At 36.1% G+C, this 27102-nt stretch overlaps 1 long non-coding RNA gene across 1 annotated transcript; it reads left to right on the top strand.

Moving 5' to 3' along the window:
• The first annotated feature begins 17263 nt into the window (after nucleotides 1–17263).
• Nucleotides 17264–24035, top strand: LOC150056404 (uncharacterized). The gene is made up of 3 exons (XR_016537321.1): nucleotides 17264–17310; nucleotides 21219–21332; nucleotides 23897–24035. It is a non-coding gene; the product is annotated as an uncharacterized LOC150056404 (long non-coding RNA).
• The last annotated feature ends 3067 nt before the right edge of the window (nucleotides 24036–27102 follow it).

Here is a 27102-nt window from a genome sequence, read left to right as displayed (position 1 = left end):
GTGGCATGAAGTGAAATCCTACTTCAAAAAATAATCAGGGGAGTTTGGCCTAGTGGTAGAATGCTTGCCTAACCTGCACGAAGACCCAGATTCAATTCCTTGGTACCACATACATAGAAAAAAGCCAGGAATGGTGCTGTGGCTCAAGTGGTAGAGCCAGGACTAGCAAAAATAAATAAATAAATAAAAATAATCAATGGGAAAAGGGGTTAAAAGTGCAACCCAGGTGGTAGCATACCTGCCTATCAAGTGTGAAGGACTTCAGTTCAATCCACCTTTCCACAAAAGAAACAAGGAATTTTGTCTCATTGATAACAATCCCAAATTATGTTCATTATAGAAGGCACTTTGAACATAAAATCATCATATGCAGGCTGTATGTCATATGTCTTCAGAGAGTTGTTACAGAAGGGGGAAAAACCCTGTAGAATGTGCTTTGTGGGCTTTTCCCCCTATTAAATAATATGAAATTTGAGTCAAATGGCAATGAATGATAGAAAAAGATGCATGTCCCTCTGGCCTTTTTCACACATGAGCATCTTCAAGGATGAGCCTTCTAGCAAGCATGCGAGGATACACATTAACATCACATGGGTTATGGGCACGGCTGCCAATGCTGGCATTCTTTAGTCTGAGAAAAATGATCTTTCTAGTTAAGTACACCCTCCCTGTGTCTCACAAACTGTATAAAACTGCATACTGCTGGCAGGTAACGACTTGTAATTAGCGTGGCTGGCAGGTAATGACTTGAAATCACCTGCCAATTGTTTCTGAGCAGTTGCTCTGTTTCAAATCTCTAGATGAGTGGGAAAGTCATGGGGGGCTATAAGGATGCAAATAGAGGAAAGAGGGAAGAATACAGCCTGGGAGTCTCTTTTTGAATAGACTTTCCCCCCATTTGTTTCTTGTTTTACCCCCAGGCTCTCCTTGAGTGGCTCCAAAGAGGAACAGAGAATTGGCAGGTTCCTTTACCTGCCTGCTGCTTCTACTGGGAGAGATGGTGCATGTTGAGAAATGCTGCTCTATGTTGGATACAAACCAAACTCCTTAAATTCAGCCTCCACACCAGAAAATTGCAACTGAGAGAGTAAGAGCAGTTTAGCTTGTCAGAAAGGAGCTACAAATTACTCAAAGCCAGTTTCACCTCTCTTATGACCTATATTTTTCTCTGTCGTGAACTTTCCCTCATTCATGGAGAGTGTTGATATTGAAGGAAGAAAACTGAGAGAAGCTTTATGTCAAATGGAGGTACAACCATGCTTCTGCAGACACTTTAGGTTGTGTGTGTGCATATATGTACATGCCTAAGTGATATGGTTAAACACATCAAGAGGTTTTTGCATAATTCAAAAATAATATGTACATCTGGCCTCTACTTTTGCTGCTTATTTAGTGTAATCCTATGAATATAAGAATCTTTTGACCAATACAATCTTTTATTTAATTCATTTACTATTACTTGTATATTGGTCATGGGGGTTGAACTCTGGGCATGGTGCTTTCCCTGAACTCTTCTATTCAAGGCTGTAGTGCTCTACCACTTGAACCACAGCACCACTTCCAGTTTTCTGGTGGTTAGTTGGAGATAAGGTTCTCACAGACTTTTGTGCTTGGGCTGACGTTGAACAGTGATCCTCTGATCCCAGCCTCTTGAGAAGTTAGGATTACTGGTGTGAGCCACTGGTGCCCAGCGAGGAAAAGAATTCTTATAGTAAAATAAGCAACTTTCATTTTTCCTCAAAATAGTGTTAAAAATCATGTCTATACTTACATTTTCTTTCTAATCTGTTGTTGTAATTTTAGAAAATAAATTTCTAGCTATATTATATCAAGCTGCAAAATTATTTATATATTTAATAGTTTACTTTTTCTCCTTAGAGAAGCAGGTAAATTTAAGTACTAAACACCTTGTTGCTAAACTGTGAAAGAAAACTGAATTTATGTGAAAGGCAAAGGAATAAATGTTCAGTTCTTTCCAAGTATAATTCATATATAGACTGTCAGCAAATCTGTATAATGTAGTTATATCAAATAATGGTAAGGCAATCAGGCTTATATTTAGATGCTAGCTCTTAATTCTTAGATTTTCTTTGTTTACTTACACAGTAATTAATAACTTATAGCTAGATGCTGTCCTTGATCTCTTTCATTCAAAGCTCATGCTCTACCACTTTGAGGCACAGCTCCACTTCAAATTTTCTGGTGGTTAATTGGAGATAAGAATGTCATAGATGGGGCCGGGAGTTTGGCCTAGTGGTTAAAGTGCTTGCCTAGCATGCACGAGGACCTGGGTTCGATTCTCGGTACCACATACATAGAAAAAAAAAAAAGCCAGAAGTGGTGCTAAGGCTCAAGTGGAAGAGCTCTAGCCTTGAGAAAGTCCAAGGACAATGCTCAGGCCCTGAGCCCAAGCCCAGGATTGGCAAAAAAAAAAAAAAAAAAAAGAATGTTATAGACTTTCCTGCCTGGGCTGGCTTCAAACTACAGTCCTTGGAATTCAGCCTCCTGAATAGCTAGGGTCACAGGAATGAATCACCAGAGCCTGGTTCATTATTTATCTAATTGCTCTTAGATGTGCCCATCTCAATAGTAAATAGAATACTAAGCATGACAATTAGTTTTACACATACTGAAGTTCTAGTAAAATCTAAACAGAAATTAAAATATACATTATAAGCAACTGAATATAAAAAAATTACTATCCTTAATAGTTTGTCAGCATGAAAAATAAAGAGGTTATTTCAGTGTAACAGTGCATAACCTTCCAGGCATATGTTATCTTTGGAAAAAAAAAAAAAAAACCTGTGTCTGGATTCCTTTCAAATTAATTATTTTGTTAAGTAACTAGAATTTTCTTTTATAATTTATGAAAACTTAAAAACTAGATGACACGGTGTCATCATGCTTTACTAATCTTACAAATCATTAACAGCCACATTTTTATGAGTCCTTATGAGAGTTTGTGTATTTTCTTCAATTGCATTGTTTCTTTTAAAAAGCTAGTCTTGGAGGATTTTGGGGGGGAGGAAGTGGGTGGGGGAGGGAAAGGAGAGCTCAAGAGCACATAAATTGTCTTAATTTCTGAGAAATGTGGGCTTGACAATCACTTCAGACAATATACTTGCTATGGCTGTCAGGATGAACTCTTTTCAAAAGAATGTTTTTATAGAATATCATTGTGACACTTTGCTCAGATGGATGTCTTTAGTAGTGTTTGATTAATGTAATGTAATAAAAGAGATGCACACCAAAGTGCCTGTACATGTCTTGTTAAGTATGTTTGATTCATTATATGGGGTTCCCAGTTCTTTCCTCTTTCTGTAGTTCATTTTTTATCATTTCAATAATATATCCATAAATATGAAAAAGTTGGCACTTTCAAAATCTTTGACATATATAGCTATTAATTCATAACTCTAAAAAATTATATCGTTCAACGTGTCATTTTGAAGCTTGTAGAGTTTATTACAGTAAGTAACCTGTGTTAGAAATTAGATTTTGAACTTTAGTGAGAAGATAAATAAGCTCATGAAACTAAACATTCAACTGATGATACCTAGAGGTAGTTCTAAGGTAAAATTACATGAAAAGATGGCTTGTCGAAAATTATAATATTAAAATTCCCTGAAGATAACACTGTGGCTTATATCTGTTATTAGTTTCCAACTTATTTTACTCTGGAGATATCTAGATGTCAAATATTGAGCAAGTTTGTAATAAATAGTGTGTAATAAATAACTCTCCAAATACAATTCTTTAATCATCTTTGTGGCAATGGTTGATGAAATAGTCTTTATGGTTTGTATGTCAATAGATAATCTAGGTAGAAATATTCTGGAGAGCAAAGGATTATATATATGTACTTATATAGTGTATATTTATATAAATAATTTTGGTGCTTCTCTTTAATAGGAGGCTAATGCTGTTTTATTTTCACGTTCATTGTTGACAAATCTAAGGCAGAAGATAACATGAATCAGATCACTCTGCCAAGGGGCGCAGAAGGGCTTAAAACTCAGTATCCTGGCTTTGGAATCTTTGATCTCCCATAGGATAGATACTTATAAGGGTCTCTTCGTGCTCATTTGGTCCTGCTTTCTATCCTTCATTGCATAGGTAACAGCTTGGTCACTCACTTCTGGCCTGTTTTCCTCAGTTCAATTAGGAAAATCATGGCCAAGAATCAGGAGAGCAAGTCTCAAGTGTTCTTGTAATGAGTTGTGACTCATGGATGATTTGGGGGTTTTGGGTGCCAGGGTAGGACATCATGTATGAATAAGCTTGCAGCAAGGGTTGAGGGTGTGGCTTGAAGACATGGTTTATGTTGGAGACTTACCATGTTCTGGGTGACTCATGTACATTCAACAGCATAGTCATGAACCATTGACACACACCCAAAACCAGGTTCATGCAGAGGCTGTTCTTCCACAGCCATTTACATACATTTATTTTGCCTTTTTTTTAACTAGAGGATAATAAACGAGTACTGAAGAACAGACAGCCCCAATGTCCTGCTGTTCTCTTCCTCAGATGATTGTTGTTACCTCTGAGCAAAGGATACCAGATGGTACTTTGTTCTCTCTTATTCTTCATGGAATGAATGGGCTTAGGGATTGGCTAGATTTAGGCCTCACTCTTAATAATGTCCATACCACCTCTAAGGCTGTGGGCAATTCATTTTTCTTGGACATATTATTTCTTGGAAAACTAAACTTTACAGAAAGGGATGGAAGCATTTTTCTGCATGTATGAGAAATTCACATATAAGTTTTTTTTTTTTTTTTTTTTTTTTTTTTTTTGCCAGTCCTGGGCTTCAGCTCAGGGCCTGAGCACTGTCCTTGGACTTTCTCAAGGCTAGAGCTCTACCACTTGAGCCTCAGCACCACTTCCGGCTTTTTTCTATGTATGTGGTACCGAGGAATCGAACCCGGGTCTTCATGCATGCTAGGCAAGCACTTTAACCACTAGGCCAAACTCCCGGCCCCTCACATATAAGTTTTAACATTTTCTTCAGCAGTCACTTAGCCAATTGCTTTGGTTTAGGAGTGACTAATAAGTGAGTACTAATTAAGAAGGGTAATTTTATTCATCTATCTGTTTAGTGTCAAATGGGAGGAAAAGAAAGGTTAGTAATCTTTTTTCACACAAGTCTTTCAAAAACTTCCTTGCAAGAGCAAAGAAGGGGCCAAAGAAGAGGAAAACTACTCTGTTATACCTGATAGTTTCCAGAAGTATAGAAAGCATGCAAACAAGTTCTACACTGCGCAGAGAGCCATTGACTGGTGTTTCTCAGGTAACACCTTCGAGTCTTGGAGCTTTTCTGCCTCTGCCAGGACTTGCTTTCACTCGTTACCAGTCCTGTGTGGTTCGGCAAGGGAAGAAGAGGTGAACTTAATGGGTTGGGACAACATTTCTTAGGATTGTACTAACTGATGACATATGGATAAAAGACAAATCATAAGATTATAGTTTGGAGAGATGATCTGTTCTTGGAGGTAGAGAATCTAAGAGGAAAGCTTTATTCATAAGTTTAAAGGGATCAGGTCTCTCCTTTAGTGTTCAGTATGCATTTTGGGCAAGTTCACTTTGCTTTTGAGAGACTAACTTACTGCTCCTAGGAAATGAGGGGTCTGAATCCAGTCATTTCGAGGGTGTTTTCTTTGAGTTTGCATACCATCCACTCAGCTTTTCTAAATAAACAGTAAGTAAACTCACGGTAACTAAGGAGAAAGTGTATGTCCTTGCTGATCACTGAAAATGCCCATGATGTCAAAACACAGGAGGGTAAAAAGTGAAGTTGAAAATGAGGAAGGGTGTGACAGGGTGTAATCTAAATTGTTTTGAAGTATGTGCATTTTTTTTTTATGCTGCTGAATGTCAGGGTTAGAAAAGATACCTAGCATGCAGCTAGCATGCATCTGAACTGGCCAGAGAACATTTTGATCTAGAAAGAAGGACAATTAAAGCAAACACAGTTTGCTCCAAAGTTTAAGTGCTCTCATTTTCCCTCACAAATGTTAGCTGTAGATGCATTTCTATCCAGCTTTCAAAAGAGAATGCTGCTAGCTGGGTGCTGTGGCTCACAGCTACAATCCTAGCTACTTAGGAGGCTGAGATCTGAGGATCAAGGTTTAAAGCCAGCCCAGGCACACTTAGCTCCAATTAACCTCTAAGAAATGGGAAGTGGGTCTTGGCTCCAGGGTAGGGCAGTAGCCTTGAGCTGAAGAGCTTAGGGACAGCACCAAGGTGGAGTTCAAACCCCATAATCCCCTTCCCCCACAAAAATAGAAAGCTGCTGCATGAAAGCTCACCTGATTGTCTGATTCATAAAATCGCCAAGTCCAGTTTTAATCCCTACAGATATATTTTCCCTCCTTTCCACTCTCCCTTCCTCCCTTCTTTCCTTCCTCCCTTCTTTTCTTTTTCTGTCTTTCTCAAAGATGAAGACTGAACTTAGGGCCTTTTCATTGAGCTAATTATTCAAGCCTCACAGATGTATAAATCAGGAGTATTTATTAAAAGATTGGCATTTTCTGATGCACTCCTGTTCCAAAAATCTTTAGCACTGCAAATACACTTAACACTGTGAAAAAATTGGGCCATAAGAGCAGGAGAGGAAAGAAAAAGCAGAAAAACCATACCAACAAACCAGATGAGCTCCAATGGAGAGGGATGTCATGGTGATGGGAGAAGAGCCAGGAGAAAGGAGATGAACACAGAGACATGTGGCATGGCATCCCTACAAATGTATTTTAAATGATTTTTTTGAATCTAGATCCTAACAAAGTGTACAGATAGGTATTAATGAATATATTTATTAAATTTCTTTTAGTCTGTGTCTCTTTTTTTTCCCTTCTTGACTATTTGGTGAAGAAACTATCATTTTCTCTGTAAATTCTATTATTTAACTGGGGGATCAGTAATGAGGCTTGAACTCAGGGCATGGATGCTGTTCCTGAACTCTTTTGCTAAAGGTTAGCACTCTACCACTTTGAACCACAGCACCTCTTCCAGTTATTTAGTAGTTAACTGGAGATGAGTTTCTCGGTGACTTTTTTTTTTTTTTTTGGCCAGGGTTGGCTTTGAACCACAATCCTCAGATCTCAGCCTCCTGAGGAGCTAGGATTATAGGCATGAGCCATCCAGCTAAATTTATGTGATTTTTATGTTGATCTTGAGGCTTGAACTGAGGATCTGGTTATCACTGAACATTTTTCTTTTCTGCCTTAAGGCTACTTCTCAACCACTTGGGCTATAGAAACACTTCTGTATTTTTGGTGGGAAACTGGAGATAAATCTTAACCATTTTCTTGTCTGAGCTGGCTTTGAACTTTAATCCTCAGATCTCAGCTTTTTGAGTAGGTAGGGTTATAGGTGAGAGTACCAGTGCCCTACCGAATTCCTTATTTTAATGATTAAATTTTTATCTTTCATCCTTTTGTCTCTCTATTTGCTTCAAGGCATGCAATGATTCAATTTCAAAAATTGGTAAATTTGTTTCATAAATATACAGTATATTTGTATCAGGAGGCAAGCAATGACTAATTTTGTCTCCTTTTTGTGATATTAACCACCGTTTTTGGTAATTGTCCAGATCCTTTAATTCATCAGAGGCTATAAGGTATTAATTTAACCATTATAATTCTTTTTTGCCAGTCCTGGGGCTTATTTTCAGGGCCTGAGCACTATCCTTGGGCTTTCTCAAGGCTAGAGCTCCACCACTTGAGCCACAACACCACTTCTGTGTGGTACCAAGGAAACAAACCTTGGTCTTTGTGCATGCTATGCAAGTACTTTACCACTAGGCCAAACTCCCAGCCACCCTTATAATTATTTTTTTAACCAAGTAGCTGAAATATTTCTTTTAAGAAAAAATTCCCATTTGATTGCTGTGAGGGGATTTATATTCATTATTATTTGCACAAAAATCTCAAGAAAAGTGCTGAATTGAATCATTTTCTACTATTCTCCAAAAGTGACAAATGAAAGTTATAAATACATTTTAACATTGTGTTATTTGGAATTTGTAGTTTTAACAATATGCAGACTGAATTTTCAACTCAGAGAGGTGTTAGTTTCGATCCTGTCTCTCTCATATTATGCCAGATAAACCTCTTTTTTCCACTTATTCTGTGGCTAAGTATGAGAAACTTCTGGTTCTTGAGTTCTCTCTCCTCAGCAGGGACTCCTCCCTAACTTCCCTACTTGAACATGTCAATAACTCTTTACTTAGTTTTTCATCTATAACATAGAGGCAATAATTCTGATGCTTTGATATCACTGTGAATATTAAATGAAGTAATGAATGTCAATCACTTGATCCACTTTAGGCATTTGACAGTCTCCGTTTTTCCTACTACTTTGTAACCAATGACCTTGGACATGTCTCTACTGTGGTGAATGATTTTGAAGATATTTTCATCTCAAATTATTTTTGAAATACATTATGAAAAAATCTGTCTGGTTCTGTTTATGAAGATGCTAACTCCAATGACAAATTCATAGTATTTACAGCAGTCTAAAATATTCCAGAAGGTGGAAGAGAAATAGCATTCTAGTCTATTCTCCCAACATAATGTAGAAGGGGAAAAAAAGGAGGTAATTAAGAATATAAAAATGGATAGAGCCAGGTGCTGGTAGTGCAAGTCTATAACCCTAGTTACTCAGGAGGCTGAGATCTGAGGATCACAGTACAAAACCTATCCAGGCAGTAAAGTCCTTGGAATTCTTATCCCCAATTAACCACCAAAAATTAGAAGTGGACTTGGGGCTCCAATGATAGAGCACTAGCCCCAGGACCAACACAGACACAGACACAGACACACACACACACACATACTCACACACAGACACACACGGGGGGGGGGGAATGTGGGGAGGGAGGGACAGATAGAAAGAGAGGAAGAGAGAAGAGAGAGAGAGAGAGAGAGAGAGAGAGAGAGAGAGAGAGAGAGAGAGAGAGAGAGAGAGAGAGAGAGAGAGAGAGGAGAGAAAAAGTATTACATAGATAAATGAAATAGAAAAAGTGGTGTCCAGGTATGTTAGAGTTTAAGAGAGGAAGAACATTCTTTACAGGCATCTTTGTGAGAGGAAGGGAAATTCTGAAGTTAATGTTGGTCACATTTTCAGAAGAGGAAGTTATTGCTTGAGGAGGATGACTAAATATCCTCACACTCTACATTTGATTAAAATTTTTGCCACACTGACTCCAGGTTGTGTCTTCAGAACCAGAACCTTAATCTTTACTGCTAGATACCATACAGTGTCCCACTTCTGTAGACTTGCTCAGACTCATCGTCCCACTGGTTTGGCCTCCTTGACCTTCTCCTGCCTCCCTTTTACTTCATTTATACCACATCAGGAATCAACAGGAGTCATCTTGACTGGGACAGGCCTTCTCTTGTGTTTTCCCATTACATATGGAATGCCTCCATATTACAATAGTTACCATACTGCTTATGTGGGCTGACTTCACTGAACCTTATAAAAATAAGATTGTTATTCATGATTATAGCCTCAGCATGGTGTCTAATACATAGTAAATGGATGACTGAAATCCCATCTGATGAATTTTTGATTTAATTTTGAATGACATAGACCAGTCGTGTGTTAACCCACCAATGTAGGTAGTCTGACTGCAGACTGGGCTGAACTGGCATGGCTTATAAAGCTTTCTAGGGGGTAACTAAGCAGTACAGTCTGCTGGGATGCAGGGCAAAGGTATCATTACTTTGTAAGGATGATCACATTTTGAAAAGGTGAGACAACACAAGAAATGGTTTTGGTCTTTCTTGACTACTTTGTGGAAACTGTACAGGAGCTAAATAGGGTGAACAATTCTTTAAAAACCTAGATATGTGACAAGGTTGCCAGTAAAAGTCTCCCTCATAGTTATGCACAACAGTGTTGGCAAAATACATCCATTTTTATATTAGCAATGTTTTGCACTATTGCAGAGAGCTTGCTCATTTATCAAGGTTCTTAAAACAGTTATCTGCCAGAGATGTTTTATTTTTTTTTTTAACATAAACTGTCTACCTGTTGTAAGAATTTCTCAACAGATAAGACATACTTGTACTCAGGAAGGAACTTCTGCAGGCAGATAGCACACCGAAGTATTATTGTTAATATGAGAAGAAAGGCATGCATCAGAGAAGCAGAAAGACCTACTCCAGGGTGCTTGCACCTGAGGCAGGGAGAGGGCCTGCCATTTGTCTTAGACACTCAAGGCAACAGTCATAAATTCTTGTAGCAAGCCAGGATTTTTCTGGCTTGAGTCTTTTTCTGAAATTTTCAGAACCATGGGGAATTTAAATAAAATTCAGGATTATTTCAGACAATATATAAATGAACAATAAGATATCCTTAGAAGCCAGACACTGGTGGCTCATGCCTGTAATCCTAGCTACTCAGGAGGCTGAGATCTGAGGATCACAGTTCAAAGCCAGCCCAGGCATGAAAGTCTATGAGACTCTTATCTCCAATTAACCACCAGAAAAACAGAATTGGCTCAAGTGATAGAGTGCTAACCTTGTCCTGAGCTGAAGAGCTCAGGGACAATCCCCAGATCTAGAGTTTAAGCCCCATGACTGACTAAACAAATAATACTATATATCCTTAGAGTTGAAGGCTGTATTCTATAAGGTTTAGTACTTGTCTGTGAATACTCATCCAATTAATTGTTTTCGTCTATCTGGTATGTTTGCTTCCTTGGTGGAAGTAGGAGGAGAAATGATTTTTTTAAACCTCAAATTCTTTTTCATCTTGCATCATGTTTAAATGTACAAGATTTCACAGACAAACATTTCCTAGTAAGTCTGTGTTTTCTGAACAAGTCTGCTTAGATATCAAGATTGACAGGTGACATTTTTGCTTCCAGTTTAGCTGGAGTCTTAAATTATACCAAAATAAACTTTCAAACTGTGCTGATTAGTGAGACTGATAACTTCTTAAAAGGAAAATATTTTTAGTTCTTCTATTTATAAAATTATGGTTTTAAATATATGCTTGAGAGTCAGGGTAGCAAGGAAATTAAGGAAAATATGAATTTGAAGCTTTTTGTTATATTTTAAAATGCCTTGTTCGAAATATGAATATAGTGATAATTCCTGGGAAACTTCATTTCTCCAGCAAATCAACGGTTTACTTTGCTTCTTGTTACTTATGTAATTATTTTTCCCTCAAAATCTTTTAGCCATTAAATCACACAGATAGTAATTATTTTTTTCCTCAAAATCTATTAGCCATTACATCATATAGATATTACTAATATTGATAGTCTTTTTATTATTACTTGTAATACTTATTTCTTAAGGACCAGGTGGAAGTCCCAAAATAATCTATAACCCTAGGGAATAGTCTTCAAAGTGAACAACTTTACAGGGTTAATACTAAAGTAGTTGTTCAAATAGAGCAGTTCTGTCCTTTAAATTATTATGAAGTGTAGTTGACTTTGTCTTTCTTCCCCTAAAAAGATAGATGGGTGACTGAAGGGAGTTTTGTTCAGGATAACAGTGATGACACTGGAAAGAAGCCTAAGTGAAATACATGCAGTCATTGTAGCATGGCCTTGAATCTCATAACTCTGGAGGAAGTAGGTAGGAGGTGGTGGCAGAAAGGGAAAGATATTGAGGTGTTTTACCCCAGGCACAGGAATATGTAGCAATAATAGAACATTACTAAAGTTTTCCTCTAGAATGAGTCATTGCCAAATATATTTTCAGGCTTTCAGCAGTCCCCAAAAAATAGAATTTCTATGACTTTAAAAAAAAATAAACTTGCAATTTAAAATAGGTTAATAAATGATACACAGTAAATAACTGCATGCAGTCTTTATGTAGTTAGGTATGATAGCAAGTGAGTGGTTTATAAATGTCTTTTCAAGGATTGCATTTGTTAAAAAAATTGACAGATCACTATAAATCAAAAACCTAACAATTCTAAAAAGTAAATATTTGCAAACCTGAAAACTTTGCATACGATATTCACTAAATTAATTAAAGACAGATGCACTAGGGATTTGAACTGAAAGCCCCATGCTTGCCAAGCAATCACTCTTCCCCTTAAGCCATGCCTACCAACCCGTGATCCAGTAAAGCTCCATATTATGAAATGTAAATGCTGGTATCTCCTTTCATCAGTATTATTCAAAACTTATTGCTCACAATATTTTATGGAATTTGGCAAATATTTTCTATTTTCACTTTTTTCTCTCTTTCACTAGTTGAGGTAGGTATGAGAACTATTGCACATATGAAAGGTTGAATTGTACGTTTTGCTACACACTAACAGTGAACTTGTTGATAAGCTAATAACCAAAGTTTCATGTCTCCAAACTTTCATACATAAAAAGATTTTCTACTTCAGTGAAATATAAAGCAGATGACAGATACTATTTTCCCACATGAATTATGGAAAAAAACAAAATTCAGGACACTTTTGTAGAAGCTTCATATTGTGGGTGGACATATGTCAGCTATCATATGAAATTGGCTTAAATACTCTAACACCATAAAAAGAGAGGCAGATAGGATATCTTTTCCAAAGAGCACACAGTTAACACAACATTTAGAAATGACAAAGTAGTCAGATGCAGGCCTGCCTTCCATGCTAGAAGAGATATTATTGTACAGACAATTTCAGTAATGGAGTATGTTTTACTTTTGAGAGTTTCGTGACTGAAGCACTTTTTTCTTGCCATCATGCTCTGATAGTAAGATCTCATATGCTATGAGCATTTTAAAAGTCATAATCCTCTTATCCCAGAAAGAGTTAACTTCTCCAAGATAAAGTTATAAAGAAGAAATCCAGGTTCTTTGATAGACACTGCCACTATTCTGGAAAACTCCTCCATGTTCATTTGTTATTTATTTGCCTTGAAACATTGTTTATCTATAGACCATGCCAATTGTCTCATGATCCTAAGGAAACCAATGTTCCATTTTGAAAGCAAAATAAAAATCACAGAGCTACAAAGGTTGATGAGATTATTAGAAAGCTGTTGTGATTGTTAAACCCTCTCAAGTTCTTGTTTAAATATGTTATCAGTTTCCCCTTTGTAGACTCTCAGGTAAATGCACTAATAACTTGTAATTTTGTTGAAACAGAAGAAAATGGCAGCTATTGGAAAACACATGGTATGAACCAAAGCTGGCACTGATAATTAGCTCCGTGGAAAACACATAATTACTGTTAGGGTATCTGGAAGTCTGAGTATAACAAGGTAAAAAAAGTGGACTGCATTCCAGTGAGAATCAGCATAGCACATAAATTCCAATATTTCCAGATTTCCTCCTTGTTTATTCCTGCAATTTGAGAAAATGCTAAGAAAGAGAAGCATTCAGAAGGAGGATGGGGTTCAGACAGTAAACTGAAGATTTCCATAGAAATAAGCTGTTTTTCTTATGACTTTTTTTAGCCACTTTTAAGCTAATGCTTTCAGTTTACTTCAATGCAGCTACTGAAGTATCCTAGAAAGAAATCTTTGATATGACACATCAACCAAAAGTTTTAAAGTATCCTTTTGTGCCTCCATTTATAATGCAAATACTAAGTTGGCATTTTGGGTTCATTTCACCAACTTCTCTGAAGTGGGTTAACATATAGAGAAGGAGGAAGCTAAGGCAGTCAGTCCCAAAAGAGAGCACATCTTTGATAGTTCAATAATAATAATAAAAGATGCATTTATGTCTTTTCTAAATACCTTTCACCTTCTAAGCACATAAAAATATGAGAGGAAAAATCTAAAAAGAATAAATTGTTTGCTTTATAAGTTAACTGAATGTCTAAAGATATTGTTTTATGAAGTACCCACTACTTAAATATTTCTTAAGCTTAGCCTTTATGATCTCATTAAAAAGACTTTGCTTATATGCCTAGGGAGCCCAGTATCTTTATATGTGGTCAGAATTGAGTTTAACATACTGTTTCAATATAAGTTAAAAAAAAAACCCTACATATTTTGTTATAGAGAGCAAGCTGGGCAATCACCTTAAGCCCACATTTACATTTTAGTTTTATCATACATAAACATTGTGTAGTTGAAATAGTTTTTAGAAGTGGTAACTTAGTTTGAGAATGATGAAAAGAGACTGAATTCTGCTTAAAATACTATTGTCACTGTATGATTTTATATGAGGATCTCCACTCTCTTTTCAGATATACTGAAAAAGCCAGAATTAATTAATGTCAGAAATGCAAATGAAAGACAATAATAATCCTAAGGTCAGGCTCAGAGGGAAGGGAGCTCTGGGTGGTATACAAAAGGTAGACTCACTTTCTCAGTTAACTTCCTGTACAAATTTCTCTTAAATTGGAAGCTTTGCAAGTTCTTTTGCACAGTGAAGTCAAAATATGCTTTTGATAATCCCTGACCCCTATCAGTGCTACCAAGAGCAATAATGTTTCAGGAATTTAAAGCTGAAGTGTTAGCAATAACCATTGGATAAACAGAAGTTTCACCATCTTTTGTTTCATGATTGAGCTTTTCAAATGTAAACAATTTATAAGGGAAAAAGTGGGCCATGTCAGATTTGAGAACCATAGAAAAGCTTGATGGGAAAAATTAGAAGAGTACTTTGTCAGAGGATAAAATTAGGACTCGCCTATCATTCTAAACTGTTTAGATATATTCCTGTCTTCATTGTTCCCCTCTATTGATAAATATCTCATCTCTTTCTTCCTTTCTTCCTTATTGGGAAGTGATCTGGGCTTTTTTGTCTTTACTTCCAGCAAGCAACTTCTTATCACCCCTCTCCTCCCATACATCCTCCCCCCACCTAATTTTTCCAAATTGTGCAGAGCCCTGGATTTTGGATGACCCCATACCTTGGTCTTGCTTAGGTATTTCATATGTGTTGCTTACTGGTTATGTTTGAGAAGAAAAATAAAGCTTTCCACCACGACTTGCTTTAAATTTTAATTTAGAGATTAAAAATTATTATAATGCATAGAGGGGTTACAGTTACATTCATGAGATTTTTTTTTTAATGTGTGTTGTGGAGCTTGAACTCAGGGCTTGGGTGTGTTGTCCCTGAGCTTTTTTGCTCCAGGCTAGCATTCTATCATTCTGAGCCACAGGACCACTTCTGGTTTTCTAGTGGTTGTTAAGTCTCAGGGACTTTTCTGCCTAGCCTGACTTTGAACCACATGCCTCAGATCTTGTCCTCAATATCTAGGATTATAGGTGTGAGCCACGAGTGCTCAGCTTAATTTACAACTTTACAACTCTGATTAGAGGCATTTTTCCCCCATATTGCCATTCTTTTTGTTATCTCATTTAACATAGCTGGTATATATGCCATTAAATGCTAAGACTGTTTTATCAAGACCTATTTGCAAAAACTATGATAAAACACCACCTCACCATAGATATGAACACAGTTATCACATATAAACAGTGTAGTAGCTACTAAGGACAGCCTTCGTAGCTGCTGAGAATGGGTTATTGGTACCCATCCTCACTGTGGCTTTGAATATGGCTGGTAAACACCACTATGCCCCTGGAAACTTATTCTCTGACTAACGACTTGAGAAGGCTAGAGAGAAGCTTGTAGAAGGCCAGCTTCTTTGTCTCTGGGGGACTTAATGATCCTTGGCTTCAGGATCTAGCTAGCCTGCCTCTATGAGTAGTAGCCCACATTCTTAAGAAGTATTTTCCCCTGAAACTCTTCCTTCTTTTGAGAATCATTTTTTTCTAGTAAATCACTTTAACAAAAATTCCTACTTTAGACACCATCTTCAGGGAACATATACACCTTGAAAATAATGATGGTTATAAGAATGCTGATGACGTTGATAATCATCATCATCATCTTAGAACTATAGCTCACATCTTCAACATATGCTAAATGGAAACTTTTAATTAACTCTTAATAGAAAAATTGGGAAAAGAAGCATCAAAATAAGATATTTTCAGTTGTGAGAAAATAAATATGAAACTATAATTATTCGCTCTATTTTTTTATATGTGAAGATTGTCAGAGAGGCTAAATGATTTGCCATATAAGATCAGTAGTAATTTCTGTTCCCAAATTCAGGCACAGATTGTTTGGCGAAATAAAAGCTAACTTTCAAAGTTATTTTATATTATATTCTTATCTTTATCTCAGATTGATTCTTCAACTTCTACTATCAAAACTGTTGTTTTAGTAGTCTACTAACCAAGGAATTGGTCAAAGTAGTTAGTTTCATGTTAAATATATATATTAGATATCTATTGTTTTGATAATAAAAAAATTCCCAATTTAGCTATATAAAATATCTCACAATTTCGGTGGCTTAGATGCCTCAAGGTGTTGGCTATTGTTTTGCTCTTATAAAAGGGCTTATAAAAGGGATGATTATTCTCTAGCTCACTCACATAGCTGTCAGCAGGATTCAGTTCCTTGAGAACCATTGCACTTCATTTCCTCATCAGCTATTGGCCATTAGCCTTTTTCAATTCTTTATTATCTCTTACTGTAAAATTGCTCACAATATGGCAGCTGACATTGTTAAGAGTTAGCAACTGAGAGAAATAGAGAAAGGGTGAAGAAGATAGAAGTCTAAGTCCTTCTTTAACTATGTATTATAAGTGACATCTCATCAATTTCACTGTTGTCCCTCCCTCAGAAGTGAGCCCCTGGGGCCAGCCCAGGTCCATTCTCAACAAGAGAGGATTTCAGTCAGAGCCAAGGAGGATTGGGAGCCATTTGAAAAGCTACTGCTCACAGTGTGTCACTTGGCTTCCTCATCTACAAGGACCTGAAGCTTGATCCATCCACTGTTTTCTCTCTAAGGAAGCACTGGATTATTTTCAATATGTTAATTTCATGGGTTTAGGCATATGTGCTGTAGTTAATGCTCTTCTCACTTGTTCTTCCTCCCGCCCACTCTGCAATTTCTCTTCTCCTTTTGCTCTTCCTTTCTTGCTTCCTCTGACCTCCTGCTTCTAACTCTGCTCACTTCTCTTTCAGACTCCCATGTTGTGTTCTCTCTTCCCTTCTCATAGTCTCACGGTCAACTTCATCTGAGAATCCAAATTCTTCAGATGTGCTCCTGCTGCTCCCTGTGGCCCTGGTTATTCCTCCATCTGTTCATCCGGAACCATGGCCAACCAGCAATTTTAGATGCTTGCTTTTCTGTTTCTAAAGAAAGCAATTCAACTTCATCTATTGGGTCTAGTCACTTTACTAAGTTCCTCTAGGAAGATGACAGCATAATGAAGTGAGACATTTTTTTTTTAATAGAACACTGAAAATCCCGTTTTAGAAGGTCGGGGGAGGGGGAGGACTTTTTTTCCTGGCTATATCTCTATGCATAATGTCAGATGTGAGTTATATATTTAGTGTCTTGTCATGTGTATTTTATGTTAATTCTTTAAAATCACATAAAATAGACACATTTCCTAGGATGACGATAATGGTGTTGATTTTGGTAACAAAAGTGTGTCCTAAGATGATGACTATACTGTTGTTTATGCTGATGATGTAGGCCAAAACATGCCATTCTATCACTTAATAAAAGTTGGTTTATTAGTTCTTGGTGGTAGTGACTACACACTTCATTTCATATCATCATTTAATAAATAAATGAAACACTGTGGCAGACCTAACTAGATAGGAGTCTCTGGCTATTTCTGCCAGTAAAAATATAGAAAAAAAAGGTTTTCCCTTAAATAATGTAAAATGTAGGAGCATTATTACAAGCATTTCTATTTCAACTTTTCAGCCATAGATGATGCTGTTGAGGGGAGAGAACTAATTTGATCCAACAAAAAACACATTTTATATGTGGGACTGATATATAAAAATCAATCTGATGACTGTTAGTTGCTTCTTTGGCCTGGCTTTTTAAAATTATATCTTTATACTTATATACACATATATATGTATACATATACAAACATACATATTAGGCAACAATTCTTGGGAGTAAATATGTTCAACTTGATGACATGTATGTTAAACTTACTGGCACCTCTCAACCAATTTTACTGCATGATTTGATAGTAACAAAGATCAAACGTAGAAGGCAAATTACTGGAAGAATAGTTGTTTAGTGAGTTAGAATGAATGAAGTCCTTAATGAGTGCCAGCATTAGATTCTGTCTTTGTTGCCATGCCCTGTTCTCCATCTGGGATGCCCCAGGCACTCTTTTTGAAGACACTTGACCTACCAGCTATATTTCAGAAACTACTGATTTGGTACTTGCTGATTGAGTTTAGAATTTGAGGAGTCTGGATTGCTGGATTACATACAGTCTAATGACCCATCGAATGCTAACGGCAAAAGCTTAAAGTGCACTAGTGAATTAAGCCATAGCATTTCAGGAAAGGAAGAATTTATTATGTCATTAAATTTGATTCAATAAGTTTTGCTTCTTTAGACACTGCACTGAGGGAAAAGTAAGACATTAATTCTAGACAAGTGTTACCATTTTTCTTCTACTTTCTCAGGTAAAAGATATTCATGTGAAATTAAGAGATAGATATTTCTTTGGGATTAAAGGAAAGCCACTAAAAAGAGTGATAAATTGTGAAAACTGGGCATGACAGCCCAACCATGCATGTGCTTCTAAGTTCAGAAACTACGTGATTCAGTTAGTAAACACAGGAAAACCAGGCTTGCTTAATTTGATGAGACTCTGGGTGAAGTTTTCAATGCTTCGCATGAAATCTCAGAAGCTCTTTGATACAAAATTATCAGCAATAATCATGGTTGATGGTTAGAGTTTAATGTGAAACTTAGAATGGGCACAAAATAGGACTCATGATGGAAGTTTTCTGCTTGAAATCTTGAAATTACTATAATATGAAAAATACTTTATTACATTAAAGATTACTATACAACATAAGACATTTGGTATTGAATTTATCTTCATTATAGCTTATGGCTACTTTATAGCAGAAGACACAGTGTTTATTAAAACCAATTTGAAGATAAGTAAAGTGCGTAAACCTGTAATTCTAGCTAATGGAGTGGCTGAAAGTAGGACTGAAGTTCTAGACCAGAGTGGGCAAAAAGTAAAGACTTAATTTGAAGAATAAATACAAAACAAAACAAAACTCCATTAAAAATCCCAAACAAAACAAAACAGAGTACAAGCAAAGAGAGTGAGGGGTATAATTCTACTGGTAGGGCTTCTGACTAGCTGATGCTATTCCATGAGTTCAAAGCCCAGTATCAATTAACCAATCAATGAATCCATTAATCAATAAATCCAAGAGAATTGCTAAGTGTACTTTCCATTATTTAGCAATCAAAATGATTTGATAATCATCTCAGGGGAGCTAAAATGTATCCCAGCATTGAAGATGGAGAAGATAAATAAAAAGACTTATAATCATGAATTCTAATAATAGGGAGACAATATATGTATTCTAGGTAATAATTTTTCTATTAGTAGTTGTTACAAGATGGTATATAAGAAAGGATTCAAGTCCTCACAGGCTATATTCTGGATATTGTTTTAATTGAATACATTCTACAGCCAATGACTATCCAAATTAAAGATATTCTGTCTAAGGGAATAAATACTCTAATTTTATTATAATTCTTTCTCACAAGATATATAATACTCCATTCTCAAGATGAACATAGAAACAATAAGCAAAGGGCAGTTTTCTTTCTTTTATTGACTCCTCAAAGGTGCTAACTTTTAAACTCTTTTAAAAAATAGGGTTTTAAAACTAATCTGATTTGCAGTGCTCTCTCTTTCCTACTCATTAAAGTCAAAGTTCATTTTAATTTTATTACTAAAATTACTTTAATCTTGGACCATTACCAAGAATAAAACAAAATAATCCCCTTGCAGTTACTTAGTATACTTACTGATGCAAAGAATGTGTGTACAATTATCTTCTGTCCATTGCTTCTTTGTCAAGATTACAAGGTTATCAAGGGAAGAATGTCACCAAAGTTACCATGCATACACATAGAGATTTCTTATGAACCACTTAATGTCGATTACAAACTGTTTGAAGGAAACAACTTGTAGTGACAAATATTGCAATTGGAGAAATCAAGTTGTAAAGCTTCAAAGTTGGTTTTAGACCTACATTGTTGAGTTTACTGTAGGGAAGAATTGTATGAATGCATAGTAAGCTCCTACAGCACTGAAATGGGAAATATGGGGTGAGAAATATGGTTCAAGTAGGTCAAGAATGCTTGCCTAGCAAGTAAAGGACCTTGAATTCAAACTCCAGTACTGTCAATGGGGAAAAAAGTGAGGAATAAAACGGGGGGGGGGGGAAATCCTAAATATTCAATTTTCCCCTCTCTCTTTCCCTTTTTCTTCTTAGTCATTGCTTTTTAAATTTACTTTTTTTTCACTTTTTTTTTGTAATGTGTAGAGGGGTTACAGTTACATTCGCCACATAGTAAGTGCATTGCTTCTCACACATTGATACCCCTTCTCATGTTTTTTCCCCATTTCCCTCCCACTACCCCCTCCCAATCATCTTGTTTTCCCCCTTCTCTTTCCTATTTCAAATCATCAAAGATATATGCAATAAACCAGGTAATACAGTCAGATATAGTAATAATATGAGATTAACCAAAGGGCAACAAAAGAAAGAGAAATAACATAGTATATTAAGACCAACAATCACACAAGATAAAGTTCTTGTTTCCATGTCCTAGAGATCCTTTCATTTAGTCTCATCCTATATGATCTTATATTGTATTTTATTGTCAGAATAATGGATAGAGGGGTTACAGTTACATTTGTCAGGTAATAGGTACATTATTTCTTGAACCATGATACCCCTTCTCATGTTTTTGTCCTCCTTTCCCTCTCCAAATCCACTCCCAATCATCTTGTTTTCCCCCTTCCCTTCCCTATTTCAAAGAAACAAATAAGTGTATATACAATATACCAAGTAACAGAGTCAGATACAGTAACCACATGAGATTAACCATAAGTGGAAAAGAAATAACTTCATATAGTACATTAAGAAAATAATCTTAAATATTTTTTTCTTTTTTCGTATATTTTTATTGTAATTAATAGAAGGGTTACATTATATTCGCCAAATAGAAGGTGTATTAATTCACATGCATTGATACCCTTTCTCATGTCTTGGTCCCCATTTCCCTTCCCCTACCCCCACCCCTCATCTTGTTTTGTCCCCTTCTCTATCCAATTTCAAATAACCAAATACAAATATATCCAATATATCAGATAACAAAGTGAGATACTGTAACAATTAAAGATTAAATAATCTTAAATTTTAAAGAATCATCAGGAAACCTTGCTGAGATGCTGACCAAGTAGCCTGGGTGGCACCTGAAATGCTGATTTTGAAGCAAATTTTCAGGACCTCTCTGCACTGCAAACCCCAAACACCATTGTAAGTAGTATCAGTTTTGTTCATTTTGTTAAATTGTGCTGTTTGGTCTGGGAGGTTTTCATGGTTGTAAATGGGCCAAGATTGGTTTTAAAAGGAGGTCTTGAGGACCATGTGAGAAGAAGTGTACAGTGGTATTTTATTTATTTATTGCTGGTAAACTCCCCCCCACAATCTACAACATTATATGAGGTGGCATAAAAATAACTGAAAAGTATTATACATAATCTAAAACCTAATCCATTGGGAATTGTGATTGTTAATCTTTCTTTTCTTTTCTTTTTTTTCTATTTGTATGGCTTAAACTCAGGCCTGGATGCTTACCTTAGCTTTTTCTTTCAAAGGCTGTGATCTGTAATTAGCCATAGCTCCACTTCCTGCTTTTTGGTGGTTAGCTGGAGATAAGAGACTCATATACTTTTTGTCTGGGATAGGTTGGAATTATGATCCTCATATCTCAGTCTCCTGAGCAACTGAGATTATAGATGTGAGCCACCAGTGGCTGACTATAATTGTTAGTCTTGATTGTCAACCTCACTGAATGGAAAAGTGTTTAGGAGATTAATAAACCATACTATTTGGTATATCTGTATAGCATTTGAGCAACAAATTAGATCAAGAGGGCTGATACTTAATGAGGGTTCTGACTCAATAAATGGTTAAATGTATTGATTGGTTCAAAATGGTAGTGCATTATTGTGAGATGTAACTGTAGAGGTAGGGCCTGCTTGAAGTAAGGAGATTGCCAGGGGTTTGGAGGTTGTGCCTCTCCTTTCTTTTATTCTTGGCCTCCAAGATGTGAACTCCTCTGCCACATCCTCCTCACCATCAGTAATTTGTAAACTAAAAAAATCATATGCTTGCATTGAAAAATATTTTTAAGATGAAGCTTTGTAGCCCATCTCTGGGAGTCATGTTAAGGATTTTACTCAGAGGAAATATTAGGTGAGATCCAAGTGCTACAGGATGCAATTGAAACATTGACTGCACGATCACTTACCTTGTAACAGGTTTTAACTACTGACTATTGTTGTTGGTGCTGATTCTTTCAGGTACATGGTGGCAAATAGGATTCATGAGTCTTTTTTTTTTAAGCATAGTGTTATTTAAAGGTGTTGTATAGATGGGTTACCATTTCATAAGTCAGGCAATAAGTAGTTCTTTTGGGACAATGTCTTTCTTCCTGTTCTTTCAGCCATACAGGAAACTTTTATCTCTTCTCAGAACTTTCATCTCTTTTCATGGGTATCCTTCACATATTGTTAGATATCAGAACTGGCTTGATATCTTTCTCTTACTGGGTCCTCTATAACTCCAACCTGATTGTACTGGTTGCTAATACAGGGGAAACAATTTGAAAATGCAAATCCAATGAAACTTGTGAACTAAGAATATTTAATGTTCTGATCAAAAGCCTCCCCAAATCAAATAATATAACTTACATAGAGAATCAAGATTTTGAAATATTTACCTTATAGAAAAGAAAATAATCATTGCAAATAAATAAACAAATAAATATATATCAGCAATTTTTTTTAGAATTAGAAGAATTATTTAATTGAGCAGTACACAGTGATGAGACTACATAAACCACCAAACAGACAACAGTATACATATATCAGCAATTTTCTATCCTGGGTGAAGTATTCTTAAATTTACCTTTAATATATTATTTTATGACCAGTTCCTGAGCTGTGTATTTAATCAGCTCACCTATTCAAACAGCTCACTTATTCAAGGATATGGATCAGATAAAAGATTATCAAAGAAGAATAAAGAAGCCACTGTATTCCATATACATCATGCTTGGAAGAAACTCTTGTACCTCAACTCTTGGCAGAAACCAGAAACCTCACTCACTAAGACTTGTAGTTCAGATATCTGGTTTCCTGGCTAACATATAAGAAAGAAGTGGAAAGGGAGTAGATATTACTTTAAGTATTGCTTGACAGTTTGTGGAGAGGGAGATTTAAAATTTAAAAAGCCTGTGAAATTAGACATAAACATGGAAAAGGAAATTGTAATCTTAAACTGGGAGTGGTAACATACACTTGTAATTCCATCCAGGGCTAGCTAGCTACGTAACTAAACACTGTCTCAAAAAAAAAAAAAATAGAAAAAGAAAGAAAAATAAAAACTGAAAAAACATTGCAATCTTAGCTATTTTCTCTGGAGGACACAGGTTCTATACATCCAAAGTGTGCTTCATCACTGCTTACTCATGAATGGCCATAATGATGACCTGGAATACTCAAGACAAACTAAATTTGTTAATTTTCTGGTCTTTAAAATCCAGAACATTTTCAATAGAGTCTTAAACCAAATGCCATGAAACTATTTAAAAAGTTTTACTTAGAATTGCTTTATTTTTTAAAAAAATACACTTATTTTTCTTGACTCTCGGATGAAACAAGCATCAATGTAATTCTAATTTTAATTTTTTTAAATCAATATAAAATTGAGAATGGGTTATAGGTGTGAAAGAGGGCCTTAGAAGTTTGAGTTTCATAGGTGTTTTATTTATAGCCAAACTTATGTCAAAACACAAATCTCATTCTTGTTTTCAGAAATGGAGAAAAATGGAGCCAGGGAGCAATTGTGACCCAGATTTGGAGTTTCCAAGCACGACATATTTACAAAACTAAAACGATCTGTGAGTTAATATTTATTCTGCACCTTGATACCTGAAAATGAAAAGTGCTACATAAACACTAAGCATGGTGAGTTGGTGGAATTTCCATCCCTCATAATTTGCTAACAGCATACTGCTCATGACCTACTTGTGGAGGAAGCTCCATAGACAGCAGCACAGATATACTAGTTTATATGATCACAAGTTCATCAGTGAAACTACAGTTCCAACCTGTTTTCCTGCCACAATACACTCATTTGTTAATTTTAGTAATTAACTTATTCTATTGTTATTATTATAGGAGTGATATACAGGAGTACTATAATTATATAAGTCACTTAATGACTACATTTCTTTTTGTACATTGTCTTCAGTTGCTTCATTTTCTCCTAGCCCTTCCCTCCTGTCTCCAACTTCTCCAACCTTGCTTTGTATTTTTTTTTTTTCTGCCAGTCCTGGGCTTGAGCTCAGGGCCTGAACACTGTCCTTGGACTTTCTCAAGGCTAGAGCTCTACCACTTGAGCCTCAGCACCACTTCTGGCTTTTTTCTATGTATGTGGTACCGAGGAATCGAACCCGGGTCTTCTTGCATGCTAGGCAAGCACTTTAACCACTAGGCCAAACTCCCGGCCCTCCAACCTTGCTTTGTATAGTTCACTTCATCAGTGTTCCGTGAGCTGCACTGCTGTACCTTTCCCTTTCTTCCCCTCCAGTTCTGTACCTTCCCTGCAACCTTCCCAAAGATATACATGTGAAGATACCATAAACAAAGAAATGAAGACAGAATCATAAAAAAGTAAAAAAGATAAAAAGTTTTGATAACCTGAGTTATGTAGGCTTTTGTCTTTCATTTACAATATTCTGGCAGATGCTAGGGCTATTGTTCAGTTATAGACTGCCATTCCCTTGGCTCTACCACTAGTACCACCACAACAAACAAGCGAAACAACAAAAACAACCCATCTGAAAGAAAATGTATAGACTGAATAACCACAGAAACAAATATCCAAACAGTGGATTGTATAAATAATAAGTAGAATTATCTGATCATTTTGAGTGAATAAACATAAGCTAATAATATATTCTCTCTCATAGTTTCTTGCACTCACGCGGTATGCACACACACATTTATCCATTCATAAACATACAAGCTTTTTTTTGCTAGTCCTGATGCTTGAACTCAGAGCCTAAGCATGGCCCTCGGACTTTCTCAAGGCCAGAACTCTACTACTTGAACCACAGCACCACTTCTGGCTTTTTCTATGTACGTGGTACTGAGGAATCGAACCCAGGTGTTTGTATATGCTAAGCAAGCACTCTACCACTAGGCCAAACTCCCAGCCCAAACATACTAGTTCTTACCCTAAATGTTATGCTTAGAGATTTCATGAGAAATGACTAATTTCTAAGAAAAATTTGATTAGGAATAGAAAGAACTGTTAGATATCTTGCAAGATAATAGTGTGTAGAAAAAGAATGTTATCTAATATGACTCTCTGCTTTGGTCACTGTCTTCTCCCATTCACCTCAGGTACTAAATTATTTTTTCTACAGAAAGATATATATGTATGGCCAAAATAAAAGAAATAGTCAATGAAAGTGTCAGGAAATCATAAAGAATAAATACAAATTAATAGTAATAACACTTGACATGGCAAATACAAGCCTGTTTTCTCTTCACATTGTCATCCTTTCTTTACTCCTGTATTTCCTTCCTTCCTTCCTTTCTGTTCTCTCTCTCCCCCATCTGCTTTTCTCCCTGTTTTCTCCATCCTTCAATGATTATAAATATAAAACTCTTGGTTTTTCAGATTGTACTCTGTATATTTGATTCTGAATATTTCTAAAATTGTATGCTAGTTGTTGAAGCATGGAGTTGACCAGGTGGTAGTTATTAACTGACGTGTCATGGTTCATGGTGAACAAGCAAGGTCAACAAACTTGTTTTTCATCATGGCTGGTTTTAATTTGAAAGGGAACTTGTTACCTATTTGATAATGCTTCACTGAAGTTCACCTATTTCAGGTAGATTAATAGCTTGTTCAAGGATGAGAAGTCCAGAGGCCCTGTTGTAACTATGTACTGTAGGTTCAAGGTTCAAACTTCAGAAAGTAGGAAAGTTCTTGTTTTTCTTTTACCTATTTACCGGTGCATGCCTTAGTGAACTTTTATACTTGGAAACACTTGAACAACTACAGGTTTGGGGCTTTATAACAATATTAGGAGCAGTGAATGTAATTTAAGAAAGAGTTTTGCTCTGGTATCACTTTCCAGTTTGGAAGGATTTCAGTGTGAAGAACATCAGCTTGGAGGGGCTTTTAAAAGAAAAAAAATAATTGATCCCATTGTAGGAATCTAAATATGATCCCTCTTTAAAATAAGATGTTAAATTCCACAAAGTCTGAATTCTGAGATAGCTAGATATTGGCTGAAGTAAATAAATAAGAAAAGGTTGTTCATACATGGACTAAGTCAGAACGTGACATTTCAGTAATTCTTTAATTCATGTGGATGTAAAGATATTTAGAGAACATATTTTAAAATTGTTAGCAAATTATTGGCTGACAAAACTTTCCTCTTTTAGAAAGGGAAATCTTTGCTATATTTGTTTTCTTTAAGTTGTCAAACTAGATCAGGAGGCAAAAATGATATACTTATGAGCAGTCAATCAGTAGAAGAAAATATCCAACCTTATAGCATGAACCTCATGAATTTCAGTGTTGCTCAAGTTTCTACTCAGATTTGGTTCCTGAGGCATGTAAATTCAACTGCATTATTTGAAGATTAAACCACACTGGAAATATTAATGATGTCTCTGTGCTGAAAGCAGCTTGGCAATCTCTTGAATTGATAGGTTTCTAAAGAAACTCTCTATTTCAAAGAAGGATCTGATATTTGGATTTCCTAGCCAGTTTGAAAAGTAGTTTACCTCCATAGATTGGCTATCTAGGAGCTTGTAAACAAATTCATAAATTTGTCATGCTGATTATAGTGTTGGCAAACACAATGGCTGATCATGTTATAAATGTTTATCAACACCCGCACTCACCCACCTGCTAAGAGGTGCTATGCTTTAATGAAATTGTTTGAATATCAAGGGTGGTTGCTAAGATACAATGTTCTTGTTACCAGGGATGTGAT

Source organism: Megascapheus bottae, chromosome 12 (assembly GCF_031878675.1).
Source record: "Megascapheus bottae isolate mThoBot1 chromosome 12, mThoBot2.hap1, whole genome shotgun sequence".
Lineage (NCBI taxonomy): Eukaryota > Metazoa > Chordata > Mammalia > Rodentia > Geomyidae > Megascapheus > Megascapheus bottae.
The sequence above is the reverse complement of the archived record's forward strand: the minus strand, read 5'-3'. Positions and strand labels throughout refer to the sequence as shown.